We start from the raw sequence: 22785 nt of genomic DNA, 5'->3' as shown, positions 1-22785 counted from the left end.
AGTTTGAGACCAGCCTGGACCAACATGGTGAAACACTGTCTCTACTAAAAACACACAAAAAATTAGCTAGGCATGGTAGTGCATACCTGTAATCCCAGTTGTTCAGGAGGCTGAGGTAGGAGAATCACTTGAACCCAGGAGGCAGAGGTTGCAGTGATCAGAGATCACGCCATTGCACTCCAGCCTGGGCAACAAGAGTGGAACTCCACCTCAAAAAAAAAAGGTCCCCCACCCTTTTGTGTTCTGGTGAATGCCATCCTGCAAAGAACTCCCCCTTCCCCATTTGACTCACATAAGAACCATGGATGCCTCCCTTGATCACCTGTGACAAAGTTAGACACACACTCTCCAAACTCCCATTCTTTGCCTTATAAATGATCATCTGAACCATTTCATCCCAAACCATTCAATAGGAACAATCCAAACAAAATGCCTGTAAACCAAACATTAGCTAAGTTTCTCCCTTTCATCCAGTCCCTGAACTTTGGCTCACCCTCACCCTAAGCCAGTAGACGGCCCATCTTGAGAGCAGGCGGGTCTCAGGATTATAACATTCTCTGAGCTACTGTCCCGATCCTGTCATCCCACTCCTTCACAGTGGTTCTTTCTAGCCTTGTTTACTCCTCCCTATAAAAGAAAAACCATTTTTGCCTAACCTTTGAGAGACCTGCAGGTACATTAGTCCCCCGGCCTTATCCACAGTTTCACTTTCTGGAGCTTCAATTACCAAAAGTCAACTATGGTCAAAAAGTAGATGAGTACGTCCCTGTCTGACTGCTCTGAAGAAAGCAGTGGTTCTCTCAGCAAGGCGTTCGAGCTCTAAGAACAGACAGACTACCTCCTCAAGTGGGTCCCTGCCCCACATGTAGCCTGACTGGGAGACACCTCCCAGTAGGGGCCGACAGACACCTTAAACAGGCAGGTGCTCCTCTGGGACGAAGCTTCCAGAGGAAGGATCAGGCAGCAATGTTTGCTGTTCTGCAGCCTCCGCTGGTGATGCCCAGGCAAACAGGATCTGGAGTGGACCTCCAGCAAACTGCAACAGACCCGCAGCTGAGAGGCCTGATTGTTAGAAGGAAAACTAACAAACAAAAAGGAGTCGCATCAACATCAACAAAAAGGACATCCACACCAAAACACCATCTGTAGGTCACCAACATCAAAGATCAAAGGTAGATAAGGCCACAAAGATGGGGAGAAACCAGAGCAGAAAAGTAGAAAATTCCAAAAACCAGAGCACCTCCTCTCCCCCAAAGGATCGCAGCTCCTCGCCAGCAAGGGAACAAAACTGGATGGAGAATGAGTGTGATGAGTTGACAGTAGGCTTCAGAAGGTCGGTAATAACAAACTTCTCTGAGCTAAAGGAGCATGTTCTAACCCATCGCAAGGAAGATAAAAACCTTGAAAAAAGGTTAGATGAATGGCTAACTAGAATAAACAGCGTAGAGAAGAGCTTCAACAACCTGATGGAGCTGAAAACCACAGCACAAGAACTTCGTGACACATGCACAAGCTTCAATAGCCAATTCAATCAAGTAGAAGAAAGGATATCAGTGATTGAAGATAAAATCAATGAAATAAGGCAAGAAGACAAGATTAGATAAAAAAGAGTGAAAAGAAATGAACAAAGACTCCGAGAAATATGGGACTATGTGAAAAGACCAAATATACATTTGACTGATGTACCTGAAAGGGATGGGGAGAATGGAACCAAGTTAGAAAACACTCTTCAGGATATTATCCAGGAGAACTTCCCTAACCTAGCAAGGCAGGCCAACATTCAAATTCAGGAAATACAGAGAACACCACAAAGATACTCCTTGAGAAGAGCAACCCCAAGACACATAATTGTCAAATTCACCAAGGTTGAAATGAAGGAAAAAATGTTAATGGCAGCCAGAGAGAAAGGCTGGGTTACCCACAAAGGGAAGCCCATCAAACTAACAGTGAATCTCTCAGCAGAAACCCTACAAGCCAGAAGAGAGTGGGGGCCAATATTTAACATTCTTAAAGAAAGGAATTTTCAACCCAGAATCTCATATCCAGACAAACTAAGCTTCATAAGTGAAGGAGAAATAAAATCCTTTACAGACAAGCAAATGCTGAGAGATTTTGTTACCACCAGGCCTACCTTACAAGAGCTCCTGAAGGAAGCACTAAACATGGAAAGGAACAACCAGTAACAGCCACTGCAAAAACATGCCAAATTGTAAAGACCGTCAACATTATGAAGAAACTGCATCAATTAATGGGCAAAATAAACAGCAAACATCATAATGACAGGATCAAATTCAAACATAATAATATTAACCTTAAACGTAAATGGGCTAGCCCCAATTAAAAGACACAGACTGGCAAATTGGATAAAGAGTCAAGACCCATTGGTGTGCTGTATTCAGGAGACCTATCTCACATGCAAAATGCACCTAGGCTCAAAATAAAGGTATGGAGGAAGATCTAACAAGCAAATGGAAAGCAAAAAATAAAAAGCAGGGGTTGCAATCCTAGTCTCTGATAAAACAGACTTTAAACCAACAAAGATCAAAAGAGACAAAGAAGGCCACTACATAATGGTAAAGGGATCAATTCAACAAGAAGAGCTAACTATCCTAAATATATATTCACCCAATACAGGAGCACCCAGATTCATAAAGCAAGTCCTTAGAGACCTACAAAGAGACTTAGACTCCCACACAATAATAATGGGAGACTTTAATACCCTACTGTCAATATTAAACAGATCAATGAGACAGAAGGTTAACAAGGATATCCAGGACTTCAATTCAGCTCTGGAACAAGCAGACTTAATAGACATCTACAGAACTCTACACCTCAAAGCAACAGAATATACATTTTTTCTCAGCACCACATTGCTCTTATTCTAAAATTGACCACATAATTGGAAGTAAAACACTCCTCAGCAAATATAAAAGAACAGAAATCGTAATAAACTGTCTCTCAGACCACAGTGCAACCAAATTAGAACCCCAGATTAAGAAACTCACTCAAAACAGCACAATTACATGGAAACTGAACAACCTGCTCCTGAATGACTACTGGGTAAATAATGAAATGAAGGTAGAAATAAAGATGCTCTTTGAAACCAATGAGAACAAAGACACAATATACCAGAATCTCTGGGACACATTTAAAGTAGTGTGTAGAGGGAAATTTACAGCACTAACTGCCCACACAAGAGAAAACAGGAAATATCTAAAATCGACACCCTAACATCACAATTAAAAGAACTAGAGAAGCAAGAGCAAACAAATTCAAACACTAGCAGAAGGCAAAAAAATAACTAAGATCAGAGCAAAACCGAAGGAGAAAGAGACACAAAAAAACCCTTCAAAACATCAATGAATCCAGGAGTTGTTTTTTTGAAAAGATTGACAAAATAAAATAGATAGACCATTAACAAGACTAATAAAGAAGAAAGAAGAATCAAATAGATGCAATAAAAAATGATAAAGGGGATATCACCACTGATCCCACAGAAATACAAACTACCATCAGAGAATACTATAAACACCTCTATGCAAATAAACTAGAAAATCTAGAAGAAATGGATAAATTCCTGGACACATACACCCTCCCAAGACTAAAACAGGAAGAAATGGACTCTCTGAATAGACCAATAACAGGTTCTGAAATTGAGGCAATAATTAATAGCCTACCAACCAAAAAAAGTCCAGGACCAGACCGATTGATAGCCGAATTCTACCAGAGATATAAAGAGGAACTTGTACCACTCCTTCTGAAACTATTCCAATCAATAGAACAAGAGGGAATCCTCCCTAACTCATTTTATGAGGCCAGTATCATCCTGATACCAAAGCCTGGCAGAGATACACACACAAAAAAAGAGAACTTTAGGCCAATATCCCTGATGAACATTGATGCAAAAATCCCCAGTAAAATACTGGCAAACCAAATCCAGCAGCACATCAAAAAGCTTATCCACCATGATCAAGTCGGCTTCATCCCTGGGATGTAAGGCTGGTTCAACATACACAAATCAGTAAATGTAATCCATCACATAAACAGAACCAACGACAAAAACTACATGATTATCTCAATAGATACAGAAAAGGCCTTCGACAAAATTCAACAGCCTTTCATGCTAAAAACTCTCAACAAGCTAGGTATTAATGGAACGTATCTCAAACTAATAAGAGCTATTTATGACAAAGCCACAGCCAATATCATACTGAATGGGTAAAAACTAGAAGCATTCCCTTTGAAAACCGGCACAAGACAAAGACGCTCTCTCTCACCACTCCTGTTCAACATAGTGTTGAAAGTTCTGGCTAGGGCAATCAGGCACAAGAAAGAAATAAAGAGTATTCAGTTAGGAAAAGAGGAAGTCAAATTGTCTGTGTTTGCAGATGACATGACTGTATATTTAGAAAACCCTATCATCTCAGCCCAAAATCTTCTTAAGCTGATAAGCAACTTCAGCAAAATCTCAGGATACAAAATCAATGAGCAAAAATCACAAGCATTTCTATACACCAATAATAGACAAACAGAGAGCCAAATCATGAGTGAACTCCCATTCACAATTACTACAAAGAGAATAAAATACCTAGGAATCCAACTTACAAGGGATGTGAAGGACCTCTTCAAGCAGAACTACAAACAACTGTTCAAGGAAATAAGAGAGGACACAAACAAATGGAAGAACATTCCATGCTCATGGATAGGAAGAATCAGTATCATGAAAATGGCCATACCACCCAAGATAATTTATAGATTCAATGCTATCCCCATCAAGCTACCACTGACTTTCTTCAAATAATTGGAAAAAACTACTTTAAAGTTCATATGAAACCAAAAATGAGCCCACATAGCCAAAACAATTCTAAGCAAAAAGAACAAAGCTAGAGGCATCACACTATCTGACTTCAAACTATACTATAAGTCTATAGTAAACAAAACAGCATGATACTGGTACCAAAACGGATATATAGACCAATGGAACAGAACAGTGGCCTCAGAAATAACACCACACATCTACAACCATCTTATCTTTGACAAACCCGACAAAAACAAGCAATGGGGAATGGATTCCCTATTTAATATATGGGGCTGGGAAAACTGGCTAGCCATAGCTAGGTAGAAAGTATGGCATATGTAGAAAGCTGAAACTGGATACCTTCCTTACACCATATACAAAAATTAACTCAGGATGGATTAAAGACTTAAATATTAGACCAAAAGCCATAAAAACCCTAGAAGAAAACCTAGGCAATACCATTCAGGACATAGGCATGGGCAAAGACTTCATGACTAAAACACCAAAAGCAATGGCAACAAAAGCCAAAATTGACAAATGGGATCTAATTAAACTAAAGAGCTTCTGCACAGCAAAAGAAACTATCGTCCGAGTGAAAAGGCAACCTACAGAATGGGAGAAAATTTTCGCAGTCTACCTATCTTACAAAGGGCTAATATCCAGAATCCACAAAGAACTTAAACAAATTCACAAGAAAAAAGCAAACAACTCCATCAAGAAGTGGGCAAAGGATATGACCAGATACTTCTCAAAAGAAGACATCTATGCAGCCAACAGACATATGAAAAAATGCTCATCATCACTGATCATCAAAGAAATGCAAATCAAAACCACAGTGAGGTACCATCTCATGCCAGTTAGAATGGCAATCATTAAAAAGTCAGGAAACAACAGATGCTGGAGAAGATGTGGAGAAATAGGAATGCTTTTACACTGTTGGTGGGAGTGTAAATTAGTTCAACCATTGTGGGAGACAGTGTGGTGATTCCTCAAGGATCTAGAACTAGAAACACCATTTGACCCAGTGATCCCATTACTGGATATATACCCAAAAGATTATAAGTCATGCTGCTATAAAGATACATGCATGTATATGTTTATTGTGGCACTATTCACAATTGCAAAGACTTGGAACCAACCCAAATGTCCATCAGTGACAGACTGGATTAAGAAAATGTGGCACATATACACCATGGAATACTATGCAGCCATGAAAAAGGATGAGTTCATGTCCTTTGCAGGGACATGGATGAAGCTGAAAACCATCTTTCTAAGCAAACTATCACAAGGACAGAAAACCAAATACCACATGTTCTCACTCATAGGTGGAAGTTGAAAAAGGAGAACATATGGACACAGGGCAGGGAACATCACACACTGGGGCCTGTCGGAGGGGTTGGGGGCTGGGGGAGGGATAGCATTAGGAGAAATACCTAATGTAAATGACGAGTTGATGGGTGCAGCAAACCAATATGGCACATGTATACCTATGTAACAAACCTGCACGTTGTGCACATGTACCCTCGAACTTAAAGTATAATTTTAAAAAAAGTGAGTACAATTCGCTAAGATATTTTGAGAAAGAGAAAGACCACATTCACATAACTTTTATTATAGCATATTGATATAATTTTTCTATTTTTAATTTATTTATTATTAGTTACTATTGTTAATCTCTTACTGTGCCTAATTTGTAAGCTAAAATTTATCATAGATATGTACGTATAGAAAAAAAAAATTGAATATATAGGGTTTGCTACTATCCACGGTTTCACTCTCCACTGGGGATCTTGGAACATGTCCCTGTTGGAGAAAGGGGAATGACTCTATTACGGTCAGAGCATTCTCCCTATCGCAATAGTCTCTTCCTATCCCACTCCTTGAAATAATCCTTCCAATAAAATCTATTCTAAGTCCAGACTTGTTTTTTATTTGACAATGGCCATGGATGACTCTAAGGAGGTCTTAGACTCAACAACTGTCTTCTAAAACTGATCTCCAGTCCTGGAAAGTGCCATGAGCCAAGCATCTGAGGGCAGGTAATATGGCCACACTTTAGTAAAGACATTTGTCAGGGTACTGCCACCGCCAGATGCTGTTGTGGCTCCCATGGATGAATGCTAATTATCCTTTCTTTCACCTTTCTGTTTGCATCTTTGAAGTCCTGGCATCAGATTCAAAGTCCTGGGAGGGAGTGTGTGATTGGCCTGGCTCAAGTCCCATGCTTGTGTCCTGAGGTCAGGAGCCAGGACAGAGAACCTCCCCAAGTTGGTTTCTGAGGACACAGGCAGGGCCCTGCATCCCAGCAATATTACACACAATGGGGAAGACAGCTTGATGTCAGGACACCCAAGGAAAACCAATAAATGTCTGCTATCTTTCGATCTAGATCCTAGATGTTTGTTTGTTTGTTTGTTTGTTTGTTTGCAGGGGCGAGGGGATGCTTGTTGTTAAAAAAGACTCCAAAACTTGCTCTCTTCATCAATAATGTTGGTATAAAGTCCACAAATAATGATGTGTGGCTAAGGCTTCACAGAGCAGTGTACGGTTTCATAGACAACACATCTCTCAAACTCCCATCCTCAAATTGCCCCCTGCCCACACCTTCGGCTTTGATTAATCAACCCAGATGCTGAGGCAAGAAGCGTTCTTCTTGCTGCCCTCCATGGTCTCCAGCTGCTGATACTGTCCCCCTAAGCCTGAGCCACTTATCACTGAAGAGGATCCTGGGCCCCACGTGACAGGGGGAAGTGAAGGCACCAGCGTTAACCTGCTACCTGATTCTGCTGGGGCCTCTGCCAAATGCCTGTGGGGAGCTGCAATAAATTGTCATGCAACATGCCAACGTAACAGCTGGTGACCAGTCATTAGGGTAATCCACTGAGCATGGGAATTTCAAAAACTTCTCAGCACGCAGAGAAAATGAGAATTATTGCAAAACCAGGTGTTCCGGTCTAATTGCACCAAGTGGTTTGAAATGTTAATCTGCTCCCAAAAACTGCATTTTGCATGTGAGGAGTGTGGAAGAAATACTCCCAGCCAAGGCTTAATAGAGGAGAGCAAATACTTTGTTCCCTCATCTATTTACTCCATTGAGGTTGTTTCTAAGCTTTTGAGTCATAGAATCACAGAGAATTGTGGCTGGAATTGACCTTGAGGGCATCAGCTCTGTGCCCTGCCGTAGTGCACAGCAGTCAAACTGTGCCAACCTGGTCCTCGGCAAGGTGAGCCTATACTTCCTAGAAACCTGCCCCAATCTGCCTCTCAGATGACATAGCAGCCAGACATGCCTCCCATTCACCCAGGGACTGTCATTTTTGCAGTATCAGCCACATGTATCTGTTGTGGGAAGCAGTCAAACCTGGCCATTAAGAGAAGTTCAGAGGCAGACACAACTGGCTTCAACTTCTTGCTCTGTCCTTGCTGGCTATGTGACTTGGGGCAAGTTTCTTCACCTCTCTGAGTTTCTCAAAGCCTCCATTTCCCTCCCTCTTTTGAAACAGGGATAATGAATCTACCTTACAAACAGAGGTTAGGATTAGCTCAGGTAATGTATGTAAAGCACTTAGCAAAGTCTGTGGTCATGGCAATGAAACAGTAAAATAGCTCTTATTATTAATTCACTGGATTAGCTAACTTTATTCATTTTCAGAAATCAAGGGATCTTCCTCGTGGCTACATATTTAAAGACAGCACAACTTTCCCATGAATCGACGCCTTCATCCTTTCCTCTCCAGGCTCTGTTACTGATGTTTAGGGCTTGCTGTCACTCGGCCTTTGCTGCTGCTTCCAGTTGATCTGCCATGGGTTTGCAACCCCATTCTTTGCCCCCACCTTCATAATCTGCTCTATCCTGTTTCTCGGGCGCTGGGATGCTCTTTCTGCCCTCTCTGCCCTCCCAGACCTATGCAACTTCAAAGCCCAGCTCAAGTCCTGCCTTTTCCACAAAACTTCTTCTGGCTGCCCCAGCTTGTTCATTCAACAGCACATGCTGACTGAGCATTGGCACTAGGCTAGGCCTGTGCCTCCCTGAGGCTGGGGTGGAACGTAGACAGGACACACTCCATTCAGCCCTACCGAGCACTCCTTTCCCTGAACCACAGTGGCAGATTACAGTTTATTGCCACCCATGTTCATGGCTGATGTGCACATTATTCTTGCCTTTTGGATGCTTAATTCTTTAAAGAAATGATGCAAGGCAATGCTGTGGAAGAAAGGACGCACACTGTGAGATCAAAGAGTCCTAGATTCAAATCCCAGCTCTGCTTCTTGCTAGCTGTGTGACCCTGGCACATACGTGGGCTCACTACAGGAAAAGATGTGGTATCCCTGCAGAACCAATGCCCTGTCACAGTGTGAGGACCACTGGCTCCTGCTGAAACAAGCTGCAGACGCTGTCTGACATCTTAGCATCACTGTCCCTTAGCTTTTGTCATTGTAGAATCTGAAGAATACCCCAGCCACTCTAGACTGGACACCAGGAAATGACTTCTCTCTCTCCTCGAAGTCTATGCACAATATACAAGGAATAACACCAGAGTCTTCTTTTATCTAATCCGTTCACAAAACGGTTGAGCCAGTTTTTCTGCAGAGTTCTTTTTCCCCCTTCTCTGCAGAGTTGTTTATGAACATATTTTTAATTGTCTGAGAAACATATATAACTTGTTATTCCAAAGCTAGGTTACCATAACTCTGACTTCTGCTTGGGGGAAGAAACTAGGAGAGAGTGAAATAAACTCCAAGTACCCTTTTAAACAAATCCCACTGTTTCTGTGCAATATTATTTGAGCATCCTCAGAGCGGTGAGACTGTGGCGGAATCCTGCAAACCTCCCACAGCCACAGGTGTACTCCCTCAGGATCTGCCGTCTACCCAAATCACTTGGACACAGTAAAGGACAAAAGGGCCTTCAGCCCTGCTTGTCATTGCCGCTTTGCCCTATGTTCTCTATTTGTGGCTTGCAGGCTGCTTTGGGGTGTTGGCAATAAAATATACGATGAATTGATTTGCCTTCGATCAGAGAATCTTTGTTCTATTTCCACTCTGAGTCTGACCAAAAAATACACTTGAGTCCATTGAAAGGTGAGTAAACAAAGCAGACCACTCCCAAAATCCACCAAAATGACAATTTTATTTTTTATTTTTTAAATTTTTTTGAGACAGAGTCTCACTCTCTCGCCCAGGCCAGAGTGCAGGGGTGCGATCTCGGCTCACTGTAACCTCCACGTCCTGGGTTCAAGCAATTCTCCTGCCTCAGCCTCCCAAGTAGCTAGGAGTACAAGCACACGCCACCACACCTCGCTAATTTTTGTATTTTTATCAGAGACGGGATTTTACTATGTTGGCCAGGCTGGTCTTGAACCTGAATAGTTATATATAACTATTGAAGAAGAACTACAAGAAAATATTCTAACATGGAAAGTAAAAAGACAAAAATTATATGAAGGAAAAAATTAGAGACATAGAAGATTAATTAGAGCCTATATCTATCTCATAGAAGTTGAAACAGAGAGAAAGAACCAAGAGAAAGGAAGGGAGAAAAGAATCAAATAAATATTTCAAGTCTCTATGCCAAAAGGCCCACCAAGTACTAAGCAAGATGATTCTCAAAAGACTCCTACTTAGACATAAATATCCTCATGTGGTTTCAGTACATGGAAAAGGGAAAGTTTCTAAAACCACTGGAGGAAGCAGTTTAACCTACAAAAGATTGATCATCTTCTCAACAACAATTCTGGATGCTAGGAGACAGTGAAGCAATTCCTACAAAATTTTGAGTTAAGTTATTTTGAACCCAGAAGCCACCCAAGGAACAGGACAAAAATAAAGATATTTTCAGACCTGCCAAGATCCAGAAATTTTTACCTGAAAAAAAAAAGTTGCCTGAGGATATGCTCCAGAAAAGCAAACAAACAAAAAAGAAGCTGTGGAAATAAACAAGCACCAACCAAATGAGAACAAGCAAAGGCTATTTATTCAGAGCTTGCTCGAGCAAAAGAGTCAGCCGCCATCCATTGCATTTTGGCGAGACTCAAAAACAAGCAGAGAAATGGGAAAGCTGTATAGTGGAAAAAAGGAAAGGTTTCGGGTATGCCCTGATTGGAGGCTGTCGGCATGGGGATGTCGCAGGTGGACTAACGAGAAGCTCAGCATCCCACAGGATTGATTACAGGTGTGTATCTGGCTTTCTCTGGTTGATCCCAAGTTGGAAGCAGAGACAAAGATTAGGGATGCTGTCAGATATTAATCAAGTCCTGACTGTTGGAGACCCATTGCTTCTGAGGTTATTGTTAGGCTTCTTGGGCTGAGTGCCGGAGACAGTGGTCTGACTTACTATACATCTGACTTATCGATAATAAGCTGGCTTGTTGGGCTGGTTACTGTAGATAATGGATTGGTTTCCTGGGATAGTTGCTGCAGTTTGTGAGTCAGTGTTTTGTTTCTTAATATGGTTTGGCTATTATCCATTTATTTACTCAGTCCCTCAAACCAAAGAAAGAAAGATGTGGGACCTATCAAATGGTGGAACTAAAGAGTGCATCAAAAAAGTTCAGGATGACACAGCTAGAAAGTCTGTTTCAAATGGGCCACTTTCCAAATAGAATGATTAAGAAGTTGGAAATTCTTAGTAACATGGTGAAGGCATGTCAACCAGAAAACAGACACACACAATTATCAATTCCAGGATGAGACTCACGTTCCAGATTGAAAATGAGTTCTTATATTGAAGAATTGTTAGCATACAGCAAGATTCTGTTTACCCTGATGCTTGGAACAACCTCCTTTGGACAGCAAAGATTACATCAGAACATAGGATTACATCTCCTCCATAAAGCCAAACACTGTTCTGGTTCTGCAGCGAATAATCTTCACAAAATCACAGTATTGTTAAAGCCATGTATTGATTTTCAATTTTCAGCATCAACTTGCATATAAACAAAGCATGAAAGGGACTAGTTGTGGGTACGATATGAAGTGTAAATGTTCTACACTTTGACAACATAAAAGTAAAGTTAGCGCTGACCAATACTGGGGGGGAAGAGAAAGGTGGCAACATGGAGTTAATTTCCTTACATTACATGATAGAGAAACAAGACATACTAAGTTAATGCATCAAAGAATGATGGTTTAGGCACATTATTTTAAATTATAGAGAAAATATATAGAAGAATAAAAATATAACAAAAACGGGCAGGCAGAAGTTGGGGAGATACAGGCCTCATCTATCACAGAGAGGAGTCAATAGCTACTGCTTCATATTGATGAATCAAGAAATGCGAATGTAAGCATATTATTTGAGATATGGACAAAACCACCACCAACGCTTCCTCCCCCCAAGAAAGTCGAGTGAAGAACAGGACTAGCAATGGAGGTGAAGAGAAAGACTTATGTTTTATTTCATACCTTTCTGTACTATTTTAATGATTTTTCCCCAGGCGCGTGTACTTAATATTCTTTTCTTCTTTCTCTTAACTTTAAAAGAAGTCAGGATTCAGAGACAGCACTCCAGAACTCCCACAAAGTGAACTCTTTTTTCTCTGTGCCCCAAAACAGCTTGGCTTTATTGTTTGACATGGCCTCACCAAGTTTGTGTTTTCGGCTGCACTTTCTCAGACCCGCATTCTTGGGGACGTAGAAGAGACATTTCATGCATATTTATTGCATAGATGAGAAGACAGTAATTCCTTCCTTGAATAAACACGTTCAGAGAACCTACTGTGTGCTGGGCACCGGAGATACAGAAGTGAACGAAACAAAGTCACTGCCCTCATGGAAAGTGTTTATATTCTTATGGGCGAGACAGACACCAAGCAAGGAAAACCTGCCCTTCCTTCACCTGCTGAGAGAAAAGCTAGACAAACCCACGTCCGCATCTCTGTTACCAGCTGCAAGATCCTGAGCCAATGACTAAACCTCTTGGAGCTTTTATGTCCCCATCTGTAAATTGCAGATGCCTACCTTTCAGGGTCATCAGAAGAGTAAACATGGTTCCAGGTTCCCACGTTGAGTTACACAGACACAAATTGGAGTTTTTAATAATCTAGAAAGGAAATATAAAATCAATTCAAGTTTCAACACTCTTTGGGTAAGAGCTTATAACAATATAAATATCAAACTATTTCTAGTTTAGTTGAGAGAAGTATAGATTTTGAGTCTTTTGGTGTTGATGACTTAGAAAAATCAGCAGGATGAATCTTCATTCAAGTAAGACTCTATTTCCCAAAGTATGTTTGGTGAAACGCTTGTAGCAAGGGCTCTACAGCTAAACAAATAGTAGAAGTGCAGCCTATGATAGCCCTCTCTTAGAAAGTCACAATGCGCCCTGGTGTAATAAAGGTCCTGAGAAGTCCTGCCACAAACAGGCCTGTTCAGCCCACAATTTCCCAATTGACTTCATCACGAAACTCTTCCACCCACTCTCCATCCACAGAATGGGTGGAGTGCTGTCCCACACAAACATCTCCTACCCACCGTAATTCCACTGAATTAGTACTTAGCAGAATACACTTTAGAAAATGCTGAAGTAGAGGGCTTGTGGCCTCTGTTTAGGTCAAGCCAGAGATAATAGTCTTCACGAATTCCCTAGCACTAAAAAAAGCTCACCAGACTCAAGCAAGGCCCATGTGGCCAATAGCAGACCCCACTGAACAGTTTCTCTCTCCTAAAGGCCTTTCACATTGTGTGGACGGCACATGAATGCCGCTAGGACGCGATGAACGTATCTGCACAGCCTGGGAACCCTCCTGAGGCCCCTCTGGGCTCCTGCCATCCCGTCAGGTTCAACAGTGAGTCGGAACCATCCTGCCATCTAACCGATGCCAGCAAATCCACCCCAAGAACACCTGTTCCTCAAATAGCCAACTAATCCTGCAGACACTTCTCGAACACACAGCCTAACACGTGAGGGGTGTATGGCAGCAGTTTCCAAAGATGCCACCGTGCCCAGCCCTACAAGCCCTCGAACCTCCCCCTGCACCCCTCCCCACCCACATCACACCCCTACGCACACACACACAGAAAGCTTCCTCCTGGCTTCCAGCACACGCAGAATAAAAGCTGTTCTTGGGCCCTATGGGCTTTGCCAGAAAAAGAGTTTTGGGGATAAAACTGATACTGCTGCTGGAGTAAACTAGCAAATCAAAGGACAACTGACTGGCATTTCCTTCTGTTCCTGTGACATCTTCATTTTGTGCAGAAAGTGCAGTTTGGATACCACTGACAGCTGCTGACCCTCCTGTAGGAGGCTGGAAGCCCACGATCCCTCCAAATGGCAAGCTCTGCTGTTCCCTCCTCTTATGCAGCGACAGGCAGGCTGTCACCTGGAGCCTTGCCTGGCTTTGTTCCCTTCCACAGAGACTCACCACGGCAAGCCGTGTGTGCCGCTGCCACTCACAGCCACTCTGTTCAAACCATATCAAGTAGTTGGAAAAGTGATACAAAGCGGATGGTAGAGGAAGAGGCAACTGCCTCCCAGGAGTGATCAGAGCATGAAAGGCCCTCTTTCCTCCAAAACATTCTCCCCTGCCAGCTGTAAATGCCTAAAATATTAGAGTAAGAGTTTAATTCCTTCGACTGAAAGCAGGTGGTACGTGGGAGGTGCGTGGCGCTTGCCCCTGCCTCCTCCTCTACGTTCGTGGCAGGCGTCGCAACCCAATCCGGGAATCTTTCCTGCAGCTTTGCACCCCCTTCCAGCCACTGCCCTACTAAGTTTTCCATTTATTCCCGTCAAATATACCTTCCCGTATTTGTAGGAAATCGTTTAAAATAATACAGAAAAAAAAGTATAGGGGGAGATAAGTGAAGAATGGAAGCAAAAATGATAGACTGTTGATAAATGTTGAAGCCGGTGGGTATGTATGGGTTCATTATATTTTCTCTCTATTTTTGTGTATATTTAAAATTCCTATAATAAAAATCTAAATTAAAATATATATACAGGCCAGGCGTGGTGGCTCATCCCTGTAATCCAAGCACTTTAGGAGGCCGAAGCAGGAGGATCACTTGAGCCCAGAAGTTCAAGACCAGCCTGGGCAACATGGCAAAACCCCATCTCTACCAAAAAAATACAAAAAAATTTTTTTAAATTAGCCAGACATGGTGGTGCATGCCTGTAGTCCCAGCTACTCAGGCGGCTGAAGGGGGAGGATGACTTGAGCCTAGGAGGCAGAAGTTGCAGTAAGCCAAGATCGCAGCAGTGTATTCCAGCCTGGGTGACAGAGAGAGATGCTGCTAAAAAAATATATACATATATATATACACACACACACACACATACACACGCACACACACATACACACATACATATAGTATATGTGTATATATGCCAGTTTCCCTTCCTACCTGATATCACTTAGATATCAACTTAAATTATAACGTGAATGAGTTTCTGCATCTTTTTGAGAGCAAATTTTGACAGTAAAAGAATAGAATAGCTGAATTCTCAGTGAGGCAGGAGGAGGCCACCAATTGGGAGGAAAACAAAGTCAAACATAATTGAAAGGCAAGGGTTCCCAAAAACCTGGAAGGGTATTTACTTTACAAACTGTTAAGTCAATGCTATTCAAGAACAATCAAACTGGATTAGGGAAGTTTGGTGGAGAAACTAAATGGCCATTTGCTCTCTCGGCATTGTTGGTTTCTGAAGTGTGAATTTTTGCTGTTGTCCACCACTGCTTTTTGCATCAAGCAGCTGAGTGTTAGAGGCCAAGGTGTTGATTTAAGGTATGAACTTTAATAGTTTGTGGACCAGCCCCTGTTATTTCAATGAACCCAGTTTTCAAGTTATTGACTCTATACTGTTCTCTGATCCCAAGGACACCAATGAATCTGTTTCTAGCCTCCAGCAGATTTAGAAGAGTTCATTTCTCGCCCGTAATTTACTGAATTATTTTCATTCAAGATTCTTAGATGAAGCCACCCTTCAAAATATTGCGACATGGGAGAAGTTGTCCAAGACCTGCTCTTTCCATTACATCCCCCTTTAAACACCGGCTGTTCCCCCGTTCAAAAGTCAATCAATGAAGATGTAATTCTACTATGGGAACGTTAAAGCATTCGGCAATAGGAGTCTGGTTAAATAAACTGAAGTTATACACACAATGCAATATCTATGCAACCATCAAAGAGGATGAATTTGATCTTTAGGGGCTGAGATGAAAAGATCTCTAAGATACACTATTTAGTGTGACGCAAAAGCCCAGTTGCCCTGTGGACGTGAAGGGACAAGATGACCCCCTGCACAGACAGGAAGTGTTTACCGCTAGTCACCAGAACTGAAGGCTCACCAAGCCTGCCCCTGAGCACAAAGACAGATGGAAATGGTGGAGCACAGGGGGATGGCAGAGTTTGAAAAAGGTCATGTGCCTTGTTCCAGAAAAGAGTAAAGCTGCTCCCCTCTACCTGAGACCTGAGAGCAGCTAAGAGGAACAAAGCCTCTATCATGATTTTTGCATATTTGTGCCTGCCTTTTGGAAATAGAAAGCAGTTACCTTAAGATCCAATCATGTAAATTGTAAGTTTCTGAGCATCTGGCATTTTCTTTATTTTCTTCTTTTTATGCCTGAGTACTATATTTAATAAAGTTCTTGGAAAATGCTTGGAGAGCCAATTCATGCTAGAGAGAAAGAAGGAAAGGAGGTGTCACACCCCCCGGGTCTAAATTTCAAAGGTGAAGTTGTGTGCCCTCAGGTGGGGTAAGGTCAAATAAGTGAGAAAATGCACGAAGCAGGTGAACTTCAAAGGTTCAAGCTCTTTCTGTTCACACTCACAGCTGGATATTTTATTTTCATAACTCTTCTCTGCTGGAAATTTTGTGGTTAGTTTTGCAGGGTGTGGCAGAGACTGCCACATTCTCCTCTTATGCTAATGTGTATTCTCTGATCACTGGCTGGGCAAATAGCTGTGTGGAATAAGGACCAAATGTCCCAGACTCCCTGGCTACTAGGTGTGGTCAATTGACTAAGTCAAAAGACAAATCAAGAGGGTATGGTAAGTGTAATTGGAACATGTGATTTCTGGGCAGAGCTCTTAAAGAGAGAGATCCCAACTCCTCCCCCTCCTTTTTTCTACTGGCTAGAATGTGAGAATAATGGCTGCCTTTTGGACCAAAAGGCAGAAGCTTCATGTTGAAGATGTAGAGCAACAAGAAACATGGAGTCTGGCTTCCTGATCACTGTAGAACTGACAAACCAGTTTAGGACAGCCTATGTCTACGGGATAAATAAACTTCAATTTAGTTTAGGCCACTGCAGTGCTGGATTTTTCTGTCACTAATAGTCAAGCTTAAACGTGGCTAACAGAGATAGAAAATTTTCTAAGTCTTTTGCCTGAAAGAGTCCAAGGGCTTTATCAGGGCTCTGTGTGTGTGTGTGTGTGTGTGTGTGTGTGCGTGTGCGCGCGCGTGCGCGCGCGCATCTGGGAATAAGGTTACCATGGATCACTTCAGAGAGGGGGCATGTGCCTCCTCTTCTTTCTGTGGAAAAGTCTCATTTTGGGGGACGTGTCCTCTGTTCCATTTTTCTCCAGCTTGCCCCTGTGAGCACTGGCCAGGCTGCAGAATCTGTGGGCACTGGGTGAGAAGGAGGTTCTCTTAGAATCTCTGCTTCATTCAGAACAGCTTCAACTGATTCCTCTCATAGTCCAGGTGACTAAGTCAGGGTGGTCTCATTACAGGGATGATTGTTTCCTCCGAGTCCTTAAGTAAGAACTTGTGATACTAGACCTCTTATTCTCTTTTCCTGCAATAACCTAGCTTCAATTCAGCTTCAGATAAATTTGAGTAAATTTCATCAGAACTGAATCTTCCTTTCAGATCCGTAGACCCACACTGTCAAGATGCAGTTTGGGCGTCTTGTTAGGACTTTCATGAAAGCCCTAACAAGAAAGACTATTATTCTCAAGGTTGAACCCACAGATACAATAAAAAAATGTGAAAGCTAAGATTCCTCCAATCAACAGGGGTTGATTTTGCTGGCAACTGGAAGATGGATGTACCAATGTCTGATTATAAAATTCAAAAAAAGGCCTCTTTTGCTGTTGAGGCTTCATGGTGCTAAGAAGTTATCCTATCATGCTCCCAAGAAGAATAAGTCTAAGAGAAAGAAGGTGAAGTTATTTGCTCTGAAATACAATAAGGTTGATGGAGATTGGCAAAATGGGTCGCCTTCTCCAAGGGTGTCCTTCCGATGGCATCTTCATGGGCCACCTTAACCCACTTACTACGCGAGTGCTGTCTAGTCCTTGCTGCAACAAACCAGAAGATAAGAACGTGTGTGTGTGTGTGTGTGTGTGTGTGTGTGTGTGTGTGAATATAAGACTAGAACTACTTTAACTATTGGATTTTATGCCAACATTTGAAATACAAAGATTTAGATTTTATTATTGAAAAGGCAAAATTATGGTGATAGAGAACAGATTAGTGATTTCCAGGGGCTATAGGTGGGGTGGGAGCGTAAGGGAGTTTTTTTGGGAGTCATGAAATAGCTCTGTATCCTGATTGTGTTGATGTGGTTCCACAAAGGTATATATGTGTTAAAACTTACAGAACTAGACATCAAACAAATTCAAGTTTACAGAATAATTTTAATTAAATTTTAAAAGGTCTTTCTGAGCATCCAAAAAATAAACAGACCCATAGTTTTGTTTATATGAAACTAACAAGGAACGTACAGCAAATTCTTGCAGGCACTCCCAGTATCTACATATCAGTATTCACACACTGAGGCCACTATGTCACTTAGAGATGGCTACAAGGATGAGCTCCCAGATCATAGGGGACCAGATCACTGGTAGGACAGTGGGACAGTAACCAGTCACAAAAACCATTCCATCTTCTTACAAAGGGACATTCTCTGTGCACAGTGATTCACAGAAGACCCCCAAAGTGTGCAAAATAAAGACACCTGCAAAAGAGAAAAAGAAAATACTCAGTTTGTTCGACCTGACTAGTTAACTAGAAGACTTACCACCATATACACACAAAAAATCACGCACTATGTAAGCATAACAGTGTGCTCTCTATAAATATCTGCCCGGAGTCTTCCAGTGGCTCACAGAAACCTGGAACCAACTATGGAGCTGGGAAGAAAGTTGGCATACAGGGAGGAGAGTCTCAAACGAGTTTAAATTTCTGACTAGCACAGTATGATGGGAACATGGAGTCAAAATTAGGTTTACTTACGGGCAAGGACAGAATTGGAGATTTCTTACCCATCTGAGTTTGGGGACTGGGATTGGTGCCCCCCATCCCAACCAAACTCACGCACCGTCACTCTTGATAACCATGCGGTAACCCTCCCCTCCCCACTTCCTAGCTCCAGGAGTGACTAGGATGTGTTTTGCGCCCCCACATCACTTCCCCTCAGCCCACCAGGATTTCCGCTGCAGCTGTGACAGCCAGTCCCCATGAATGGTGCAGGGGACCACCTCCAGCATCCTGCTGGTCTATTTGTTACCCTCAGGGCTTTTTATCCGAAATTTCAGGGTCTTAGTGTGCAGGGCAGTCCGCAGGCAACCCCAGAAGGCAACCTCAACCAATGGTTTGGAAATCAGAGAATAAATGCACCCACCTCCCCTCCGGAGTGAAGCGTCCAAGGAGACATTCCTGACAGATGCTCACCAGGACTGGGCCCAGCTGACCGCCATGGCAGCCAACTCAAGACTGACTCTTCCTCCTTCCCTGCCTGGCTCATTCTGCTCCCTCACTCCCTTGCCTTGGATCACTCCACAAATAAACTCACTGCTCCCGAATCCTTGTTTCAGGCTTAGTTTTCAGCGAAACCCAAACTAAGACAAATGGCTAGATTATGACTCTCTACTCTATCTCACTCGCTCCGTGAGGTCCTAGAGCCAGCTCCCGGAACATAATTGCACATTTCCATCAAATGCCATTGGCTGGAAAAACTTCAATCCTTTAATGTCGGTAAATGGACTAAGACGTGGGCTCCGTCTAATGAGGAAGCTTTGCAGCTACCTCCCTATACCATTTCAAGAAGCTGCCACTTTCCAGTTCCAGATGCCTCTTGTCCCCAGCCCCGGGTCCCCTTGGCCCCCAGGCTGTAACCAGCAGATCCTGACCATTCCTGTCTTCTGCCTTCATTTGTGTAAAGAGCCCCAGGAGGCTAATGCTCTGAGCATTTCAGTGCCCATTGGAGGGCTGCAATTTCTTCACTAATTAGGCAGGTGAAAGGGCTGTGCCGAGGGGCCTTTGCTCCTGCATCTAACACCAGCGTTACACCAGGTGGCATAGCTTTCCCCCTCCTTCCTCAGTCTGTTCAAGCCCATTGCCTCCCAGCCACAACTGCTCAGGTTAAGATGCGTCAAGATGGAAAGTTGCCACTTGATTAAGATAAAAATAAAATAATCAAAATATGTACCACGTTCCTTCTTTGAACAGATGGCCAGGAAGCTTGCCTCATAACATTGAACATCAAAAATGAATCAGAGGCTCATCTTCCTTCATAATCAAGAATTTGCTCACTGTTTGTACTACAGCCAGGCAGGGAGTGGAGATTCTATCTACAAAGGTTGAGAAACGACAGAGAAACCACTGGTTCCATCGTGAGGCTCTCCCTAGTCTTTTCCTCAGCCTGTCGGGCAGCACTGGCCTGCATCAGACATCGTGTCAGTGTGTGCAAGAGAAAGAGGAAAGAGGATGCAGAGATATGAAACAAATAAAAGATATGTCAATTCTGCCCCTCAGGAGGGCCCAGAGCAACCCTTTATCAAACCATACTCGTTGCCATTTTTTCTCCAAAGAAAGAGTATTCCAGACACTCACGTTTTTTATCTCATGGAGACATCCCACTTGTCACTTCACTCCAGTTACAATACTTGAGCACACTGTATGATGATTTATGTGTTTACTTGTCTGAGCTCCCTTCAGCTCTTTGAAAACAAGGATCATTTCTTATGTGACTTGATATCACAGAGCCCAGCACAGACATAAATGAATGTTTGATGAATGAATGAATGAAAATAATCAGAATTGTTGAAGGAGTCTCTCAATTGGTCTAGCTTCCTCCATTCTCTTTGCTCTATTCCACCTGGCCACTGGTTTAAATCTGTCTAAAAGCTTCAATTAGATAGACCTATAGGTGCTGTGAAATTACCTCCAAGATATACAGTGAGGTGTAAAAGTAAAATACAAAACAATAGACATGTCCAATTGATTTTCAAGGAGAGGAGGAATATGTACATAGATAGTTTAGATATCCCTAAATGTTTCCAAGATATACAAGAGAGGAAAAAAATGTTCCATTCTGGGAAACAAGAGTTAGATGCTGGGGATGGAAAAGAGCCTTGCTTTTTAGTACACATCCCTCTGAATTTTTATCTTGCACATCTATTTCTACCTTTCCATTTAAAAAGCCAATTAATAATTATTTTAAGAATTATGGGGCCGGGCGCGGTGGCTCAAGCCTGTAATCCCAGCACTTTGGGAGGCCGAGATGGGCGGATCACAAGGTCAGGAGATCGAGACCATCCTGGCTAACATGGTGAAACCCCGTCTCTACTAAAAATACAAAAAACTAGCCGGGCGAGGTGGCGGGCGCCTGTAGTCCCAGCTACTCGGGAGGCTGAGGCAGGAGAATGGTGTAAACCCGGGAAGCGGAGCTTGCAGTGAGCTGAGATCCAGCCACTGCACTCCAGCCTGGGTGACAGAGCGAGACTCCGTCTCAAAAAAAAAAAAAAAAAAAAAAAGAATTATGGTTAAAATTACTCCCACATTCAAAAATATTCATCAACTGCCTATTTCCTTCAAGCCAATTAATCTCATAAACCCCAATTTGACTTTCTAACTTTTTCCTGACAATACCCTGCACAGACCCTCTCAATGGTAAATGAGTCTCTATGTTACAGGATGGTTTATGGTGGCATCACAGCTGCCCACAAATACGCCAGTTCCGCCTCCATGCACATGGTAGGGTTGCACTTCCCTGCCCCCCTGAGGTTAGGGGTGGCCACGTATCACACCTTAATGGGCTAAATGGAGGTTGAAGCATACAGAGTCTATGCTAGGCACCTTCCAAAACAGTTCCCAGTGACACTTGCTTCCTGGCATGTGTACACTTGTGTGGTCCCTTCCTCTAGAGTGTAAGTGGGGCCCAGCCAATTGTTCCTGGTGATTAGAATATGGTGAAAAGGATGGAATGTCACCTCCAAGGTTAGGTAATAAAAGACTGTGACTTCCATCTTGTTGCACTCTCTTTCTCTCTCTGGCTGTTTCCACATGGCTTCCCTAATGGAGAAGGTCACCTGCTAATAACCATGTGAATGAACTTGGAAGCTGACCTGGCCTTGTTGAGCCTTGAGAAGACTGCCTCAGCAGACACCTTGATTGCAGTCTTATGAGAGACCCTAAGCCAGACCACTCAGCTAAAGCACATCTGGATTCCTAACCCACAGAAATGGTGACATTATAAGTGCACATTGTTTTAAGCCACAAGTTTTATGGTACTGTGTTATGCAGTGGTAGACAACTAAGATAGAGCCACTGCACCATTCCCTTTCCCCTGCCAGGTGATCCTAAAAGCACAGGTGGAGATGGACCCTGTCCCTGAGTGACTATGATGAGCAGGGCAGACTCACACACAGTAGATGAATGAGATGAAAATAACGAACAAAAAAATTTATGATTGTGTCAAAATGAGTGTATAGAGGAGAATAAGAGTGTGTGAATTCATTCTTTCATTTAAATATTTAGGTGTTTGTGTTAGGTACTATGGTAGATGCTGGGAATATAATGATGAGTAAAACCCACAGGATCCCTGTCCTCATGGAGTTTATATTCTAGTAGAGATGACAGGCACTGAACAAATGGAATGGATACACATATAATTAGTTACAGTTGTAATAAGTGGTAGGAAAGAAAAAGTGGGGGTGGGTGGTTAGCACTCAGAGAATGGAGCAGATTGCTACGGACCAGGGTAATTAGAGAGTAGTTTGTGAGAGAGGTCCAATTGAAGAATGGTTGATGTGAATAGCTG

General features: G+C 42.6%; 1 protein-coding gene and 1 long non-coding RNA gene across 40 annotated transcripts in view; one reads left to right on the top strand and one right to left on the bottom strand.

Annotated features, from left to right (window-relative positions):
- Positions 1-22785, top strand: part of TIMM8B (translocase of inner mitochondrial membrane 8 homolog B) — a 1180384-nt gene that overhangs the window by 942531 nt on the left and 215068 nt on the right. The gene's annotated exons all lie outside the window — the stretch shown is intronic.
- The window catches only part of LOC126935817 (uncharacterized), a 90181-nt gene that overhangs the window by 39154 nt on the left and 28242 nt on the right, over positions 1-22785 (bottom strand). For all 3 annotated transcript variants that reach the window (XR_007719308.1, XR_007719307.1, XR_007719309.1), the window contains exon 3: positions 12758-12839. This is a non-coding gene — a long non-coding RNA (uncharacterized LOC126935817). The remainder of the gene's footprint in view (positions 1-12757; positions 12840-22785) is intronic.

Source organism: Macaca thibetana, chromosome 14 (assembly GCF_024542745.1).
Source record: "Macaca thibetana thibetana isolate TM-01 chromosome 14, ASM2454274v1, whole genome shotgun sequence".
NCBI lineage: Eukaryota > Metazoa > Chordata > Mammalia > Primates > Cercopithecidae > Macaca > Macaca thibetana.
This window is presented reverse-complemented; position numbering and strand designations above follow the sequence as displayed.